Source organism: Aricia agestis, chromosome 6 (genome assembly GCF_905147365.1).
Source record: "Aricia agestis chromosome 6, ilAriAges1.1, whole genome shotgun sequence".
NCBI lineage: Eukaryota > Metazoa > Arthropoda > Insecta > Lepidoptera > Lycaenidae > Aricia > Aricia agestis.
Genome location: NC_056411.1, coordinates 15,802,114 through 15,810,299, shown reverse-complemented (window position 1 = coordinate 15,810,299; position 8,186 = coordinate 15,802,114).

Sequence of the window (8,186 nt, the reverse complement as noted above, 5' to 3'; positions counted from 1 at the left end):
ATCACTCAACCTAAATATTTGCTTCTTGATGATTTAAGGCGCAAAATATATTAGAACAGTAGGTACAGTAGACGCGAATAGTATAGTCACTATAGTCAGTAGTCGTAGATTTACGTCATTAATACTTAAAATACCTTTTAAAAGTGAAGAAACTTCAATAAATCCAAAAGTTAATAAATCTTAAAGGATTTTTTCGTCAAGCGGTAACTAGCTTACTAGTTACCTAGCACTACTATTAAGTCTATACTATACTATACCATTAAATTTTTAATGACTTTCATAATAAAAGTGCATACCCCCGCGCCGAGCCGCGCCGATAGTTGCTCTGTCGGCCCACACGGGGGCCCCGTAGCAAATGCTGCCAAGGTAAGTAGCAGTGTAAATTAATTTTAAGGTTTTGAATGAGAGGCCCCATGTCGACGTAGACATTTTGGTAAAGGAGTAAAAGTTGCGTTTCGGTTTGAATTATATGTTCTAAAAATGTAAATTTATTTTCTAAGTAAAAACCAAGATAACAGAGTGACTGTTTTTTAACGTTAATATTGTCAAGTTTGATGCTAGGGGAAGATATAAGGGAACCTTTTAAAAGAATTTGGTAAGTTTTTTGCACGGCGAATTTCAGACGATTACGCTTACCCCAGTCAGATATTAAATTAAGACTACTGTTGGCTTTAGACTCAATTTCGGAACGCGAGTTTGCTTGAACGATAAGAAACCAGTCATCGGCGTAACCAACTAGTATACAAAGCGGTGGAAGTGGAAGACTTAACAAATCGTCGAATCCGATGTTCCATAATTTAGGCGAAATTACCGATCCTTGAGGGCAGCCGCAAGTTAAATCTTTGGCGTGTGTACAATGTCCTAGACGAAGCTTAGTTTGACCGTTAGAAAAGTAAGAATGTATTATGGAATAAATATTGCAGTAACACCCTCGATTTTTTAGTTTTAATAGCACCATCGGCCACCAAGCATGGTCGAAGGCCCCGGAAATATCTAATGAAATGGCGACCACATATTTAGTTTCCGACAAGTTAACTATTTTTCTTACTTCTAACGCCGCGTCAACAGTCGATTTCCCGGCGGTGAAACCGAACTGATGGCTATGAAATTTAGGGCCACCTGGAAGCAGGCGAGGTACGATGAGACGTTCTAGTAATTTACCTAAGCAAGGCAGTAACGTTATCGGACAGTAAGATTTTGGGTCGTCAAGAGGTTTGTTTCCCGCTTTAGGTATTAATTTTATGCAACCGGAACGCCAAATTTTTGGAAATATACCTTCTGCGATACATCTGTTGTAAACATACAGAATCGATGAATTGGCCGCTAAACACGCTTGCTTTATCATAATATTCGATATTTTATCCTCGCCCGCAGATTTTTTATAGGCAAAAGGTTTACTATTTTAATAAACTCCTCCGGGGTTGGTACATCTGAGACCGGTGTATGAATGGGGTCTAACATTCTACTACTAATGTCGCGATGGTGTTCATCATCCAAGGAGGGCTCGTCGTCTGGGATGAGAACGTTTAGATATGCCTTCGCCGATTCCTCTAAACTACAATTAGTGTAAGAGTTGTTAATTTTAATATTTGAGAAAAAGTTTGGCTCATTACTACTACTGGGTTTAAGCTCGTGATATAAAGAGGACCAGGGACCCTCTTTATCCAGTCTATTCGCGGCATTCTTCAGTACATTATTTTTCGCTAACGTAACGGCGGCACGATAGCGTGACCTTGAAATGCGTAGGTTATTTAAACTAATTATATAATTATCATCCGAACGGTCGAGGCCAGATTTACGAAGATTATTAATTTTGCGTCTGGCCCTTCTAAATTCTCGACGAAGATTAAGAAGTTTACTGTTCCACCATTTACAGTTGTGATCTTTTTTAAGAGGTCTACGACCCAAGGCTACATCGGCACAGTAAACAAATGTGTTTGTCATAATTTCCGCGCACTCATTGACGTTTAAATCCGGCCGAATGAAGTCTCCGGCGTGAGCGGTAATGAGGGAGCGGAATAATTTCCAATCGCCATTCTTAACATTGTATTTATAGTCATTAGAATTGACTACGGGACCGCACGAGAAAACTCGTACACCAGTAAGCGGTGATCACTACATGACGCATCGGGAAGGACACGCCAATTCCTAATCTGGACGTACGCGCTAGATAGCGTGACGTCAATCGACGATTCGCCCGTAGGGCTACTAAAGGTAGGTGGTGCATCGGGGCCCGGGGGCGTTATGAATATGGAGGTTAAACTCCGCAATAAAGTCTTCTACAGCGGTACGTCGGTCGCGGTCAGTGTACCTAAGCTGGCCGTGCCATAAGGGCGAGGATGCATTGACGTCGGCGCCTATAATGATTTTATTACCCGCAAGAGATTGTAATACGCGTCGAAGTCACATTGCTAATCTAGCAGGTAGGCTCAGTTCTGCAGCATATGCAGTCAGAAAAATTAGAGAAATTTCTGACGAAGACACGGCACGATTAGTATATTTTAGTTATTTTCATAGTAGGATGTCATATGGAATCCTTTTATGGGGAAACGCTGCCGACATTAATACAATATTTGTGCTGCAGAAGCGAGCCATACGTTCTATTTATAAAATGTCTGCTTTAGAATCTCTGAGAGATAAATTTAAAGAAATTGGTATTCTAACTGTTGCTTCTCAATACATTTTGGATAATGTAATATATGTTAGAAAAAATATAAATAAATTTAAAGTTAAAAGTGACATTCACTGTAGAAATACTAGAAATAAGCATAAGCTGGACATGCCAGTGATCAGACTTAGTAAAGTCAGTAAATCTTTTAAAGGTCAATGTATACGCCTTTCAATAAAATCCCAGAAAACGTTCAAAATCTTTCCATTAATAAATTTAAAAAAGTAGTCAAAGAGCGTTTGTGTGCCAAAGCTTATTATAAGGTCAATGATTTCATAGAAGATGGCACATCTTGGGAGTAGGATGGCTTCTTGCAAGGCTACTTCTACATTATTATATTATGACTTACAATTATGTATGTTGACATTGTATATAATATTAAGTTACAAAATTGTAAACTTTATTTTAAAAGAATAATTTTTCTCTCACTTTTTTGGTTAAAAGTGGAACCCGTGCGAGTTTCTTACGCCGGTTCTTCTCGCCGGGGTAGTTCCCGAACCGGTGGTAGGCATCAGGTACACATTCTGAAAAAATTTGATTCAAATTTACTCAGAAATAAAACATTTTTTATTTTTTTATATTTTTTTTATATTGAAGTTGATGTAAATGGGGGCTTACGGAATCCGAGTACTGAAAGTAGCAGCTTACAACGTAAAGTCTAGGCTGAGGACACGATACCTCGGCTACCGCACAGTGCGACGTCGAAAGGTTAGTTAAGGCCGTGATTGAAAATCTGGACTGAGGTGTGTGTGTGACCCGCGCGAGCTAGGTTATTAATTTGTATCATTTTCGACCGAGACGACGCGAGTTGATATTGTTCTTGAACAAGTACTAAGTCTAAATTGTAATCAGAAACTAACTTTTCTAACTCTAAAGTCGCGTGCTTATTATTATGGAGATTTAACTGTCCTATATTTAAACTATCCATACCTAGTTGTTAAAATGAGTTGCTCCATTTTAGTCTTATACGTTGGACAGTCATGGGAGCCCGTGAAGTGGTCGGAGGGTTTTTTATAACGAAGGCAGCTACCACAAACCGTTTTAAAATTGTCCTTATCTTTGTTGGGGCACGATAACGAACTATGTTTTCCTGCGCAGTGATAGCAGCACGGATTAGGATCGCGACAGAATATAGCGACGTGTCCATACTGTTGGCAGTTGCCGCAGTGGACGAGCTCGACGTCGTCCACGAAGCGACACATCGCCCAATCGATGAAAAGTTTTTCTTTTGAATCGATCAGGTGTTTACGCACTACAGGGTCTAGTTCAATGCCTATCCATTTCCTGTTGTTATAATCTTTATTTAAAATACGACGCCTTACTATTTTTGTTGTGCGCAAAAATTTTTCTTGTGACATATTAATTTCGCCGTTTATATTTTGGTTGTAAAGTGCGAGTAAGAAATTATCGTCCGTCATATGTTGCGGTACATCTTTTACTAGAATACGCGGGTTACGTCCTTTCGGCGACTCAAGTCGCAGACCGGCCAATTTGAGTGCTTCCACCGATTTTAATTTATTGACTTGCTACTCGCTAGTTAGTCGCAAGATTACACCCGAATTGGCGGTTTTTTGACGCCGTGAAATTGGAAGCCGTCGGCCGGGTTGATGACTTTCATCAGAGCTTGTTTAGTCTCCGATGACGATTTTAATTCCGCCGATTTTTCTTGTGTCGGATAGGCAATAACGCAAGGAAGTGGTTTTCGCGTCTCGACTGGCGGCACTGACTTAGCAAGTCTTAATTTAAGCGCGTCCGAGTAGGAGGCAGAAGGCGCGGCGGAGACTGGTTGTATTACGGGATTAGTTTTAGCGGCCAGTAATTCGCGTTCCATATTGGCTACCTTGGTTTCCAAGGACGAGTTCTTAATAGCGAGGAGTGAAACGATTGTAGTTATTTTTTGTGTCATACTCATAATTTCTGACTTATTGGCAAAATTATTGCGACGAGATACGGTATCGTTTGCGAACTCATTAATCTTTGCTAAGTATGAGCTGGCTTCGCGGACAAGCTCGTAATAATTGCAAGCATCGTCGGATGCGCGGCTTGTATCTAACAATTACGTAACGGGGGACAGCTGCGGCTCGTCCCTAGTGGGTTGGTGACTTCTCCACGGGTGACAAGGAGGAAGGGGATAATTCCGACAACAAACGTTTACCGGACGAGTATGTCGGAGAACGAGGAGTTTTGTCACTTCTACTAAACGGGTTTGTATCTTTATCAGGCGGCATAATATTTTGGCTCGACATTGTGAGTTAATGTAAAATTTAAATGTACCAATTACACTTATTAATTTACTTTAGACGTAACAAAAGTTTAGCTTAATAATCACAGTCAGCTGATCGCAAGACCGGCCGGCGCCGCGCGAGCGGTACCGACACACACAATATTTTACCTACCTACAATTCCCTAAATAAAAAGTGAACAAAGAATTAACTTACCGAGTTAAATCCAAGAAAAAACGAGCAAATGTGTTAAAAAACTTACAATACACGTAGATTACACCGTTACCTAGCTATTTACACACACTCAGCACGAATTTACCGATTTAAAACCACCGAAAATAATTTTTAATCCCGGAGCGCACGTCAGACGATGTTAACCGTTCGGTGTCCGCGGGGGGAAGTTGCTACAAAGCCAACGTCTTGCTCTTATATTCTTGTGCAAAGCTTACAGAACCACAAGCACCGAAGCCTTGCCCGTGCTAGCCGGAGTTTTACCCGTTGACCTTGAGATTCAGCGTCGTGCGACAATGTACTATCATAATAAAAACATTGACAACCCGTTTTTTTTTAAGCGCTCGGGATAAAATTAAAATAGCAAGATTTTTTGAACCTTTAGAAAACTCTTTGCAAAGCCTAATCTCCGAATGGCAGACGCGATGGGACTGTTCCACCAAAGGGCGACATCTTTATAATTTTTTCCCTAATATTCGTGAACGGCTATCCAAACATTGGATGGATATTGATCACTGCGTTCCTCAATTCCTGACCGGTCATGGAAATTTTAAGGCCAAACTCTACGGATTTAATCTAGTACCATGTGAAAGTGCTCGACCGAAGGCAACATGTTTGAACAAACAGCTCATCATGTTCTCTGGGAGTGCAGTCTCTGGCAGGACGAAAGAACTACAATGCTAAACAACCTACTCTGTACATCTGGTGTCGCATACTACGGTGATCTCGTGAACAGCGCTAGGAACTTCCGTGCCTTCATGCGTTTTTGTCACAATTACTACTGGCAACAGTCTAACACAATAAATTAATTTAGCTCTAGCGTAGTAGTCACTATTATTATTAACGTTTATTCCCGTGGTGCTTCCCCCTTCCAGTTCTTTGACTTTCGGTCACTGCAACTTTGTGCTGTCTCCCGCTTTATATGGGGAGGGAATCTGGAATTCTTCCTACTCCTCCTATTTTCTTCTGATCAATTTCGTTGCGGGTCCCAAGACAGCTTTAGCATGTCCCAGGGCTGTAGCTAGAGTCAGATTTGAGGTAGGGCAGCATTGGTTACAGGTAGGGCGGAAGTAAAAAAAAAAGTCATAATTGATTGGATTTTCTTGGGTTTTGGTATTTTTAAGGTAGGGCATTATGATTATAAGGTAGGGCATTGCCCCATAATGCCCCCCCCCCTAGCTACGGCCGTGGCATGTCCCTCGGGCTCCCTGAGATCATATCAAAGGGTTTTCGTGGTTGGATACCGCTGTCGATCCTGGCGACACAGGAGATACAGTGGTGGGAATGTGTGGTGGGCCAAAGCCCGTTTAAAAAAAAATACCCCTGCGCCCCGTATCGTAACATCTGTGTGCGAAGGGCGAACTGAAGGGTGCATTGATAGCAGCTGGCTAGTGGTGAGCAAGATTATTGGCCTCGGTCTTGCTTTTTTGCAAGAATGAGGCCAAATTTGCTCACGGTCTTGCTGTCTTGGTCTTATACAAAAAGCAAGACCAAGACAAATATTGCAATTCAATACAGCTGGCTGGCAGCTACTGGCTGCTGATAGCAAGCTTAAACTCTATGAACACTCCACAAAAATGTACCTAAAGCTGGCGTAACTGCTGTCGGTTAGGCATTGAATAACAATTAAGTTAGGCAATCAGTATTTTAAATGTCTAACTGAATAATATCATCATGAGACAGCCGGCTTCTGCTTAAAAACATGACATGATAAGGATAAATTATATATTGAGAGCAAAACAATATACAATAGTTATCTGGGGTCAAAAAGTCCCAGTCAGTCGGCGATGCGCGCGCTTCGTACTGGTTCTTACCGGTTATATGCCTATTGCCAGTTTGACATAAATGCCGTTTGCAAACCTATTGTTTCAATAATTATTGACGAATTATTCTTGAGTTTCATGGCTCTTCGTTGAGTAGCCCACGATGGCTCGCTGCAGGGCGCAGGCCACGCCATTACGCGCCACGCCTGAAAATCGTCCGCCATCATATACCATTACTCCGTTAAGACATTTAAGACACAGATTGTGGAGATAAGGCCTATGTGAAACCAATAAAAACGATTACGAATATTATGTAGAGTTGTATGATATTCATCTATGATTTCCCATGATCTACGTAGAGTAAACGTGCTATAGAAAACTTTTCACTATGGTAGCAAGTAGCAACCACGGATATCCATCATGGGCTTCCGTGAAGAGAAGGCAAACAGAAAACTTAGCGGAAATGAAAATAGAATTTTTGTTATGTTCTTCTGTGCAAATTTCAGGCCTTCGCCGAAGAAAAGAAAAAGGTCTGATTTGTGGCCCAAATCTAAATTAGTATAATATTATAAGGTAAGTAATCAAAATTAATGTTTTGTAATATAGATAGTATACTTACACAAAATTATTATAAGTGCTAGCTATGCCTGAACATAAGTTTTTTATGTCTCTTTTAGTTACTAACTCAATTAATAGTAGGTATATCCGATACCTATTCGGTTGCCAAGACTTTTTACTAATTAAAAAGTTCATACACCTTTTTATGATATGATTAACTCTCATATAATATTATCTCCAAACATTTAAGAGAAGTCCACGCCGCCGTTTTTCCATACAAATGTTGTCCCCTGTTTCCTCCCTGGATAATGCCGGTAGAGTTATGATTTTTTTCCTGAATATCTATCTCTACTTTTTTTCATAATTTTATTATTAAAAAAGATAAGAACGTCCAAAAACCCAAAAAAATGGCCAGATTTTCCTCTGTGTCCAAACACCCAGAAAACAAAACTGGCTAGAATATACAAAAAAATAAAACATAGTAACACAGCTCAAGCCTTGCTTTAATTTTTAATAAAAAATTACTTAAATTGGTTAAGTTTTGGAGAAGGAATCAGCGGACAACGAATCGAAGATTTTCTGTTCTTTCTCGCGCTTACGCTTAAAACAGTTGATCATGTTAGTCAAAATATAATCGAAAATGTGAGCTCAAAGGTTAAATGAGATTAAAATTAAAGTGATAACAAAAATGTTGTGTGCAATACAATAAGCATTATCTCAAACTTTACCTAATTTACTTATAAG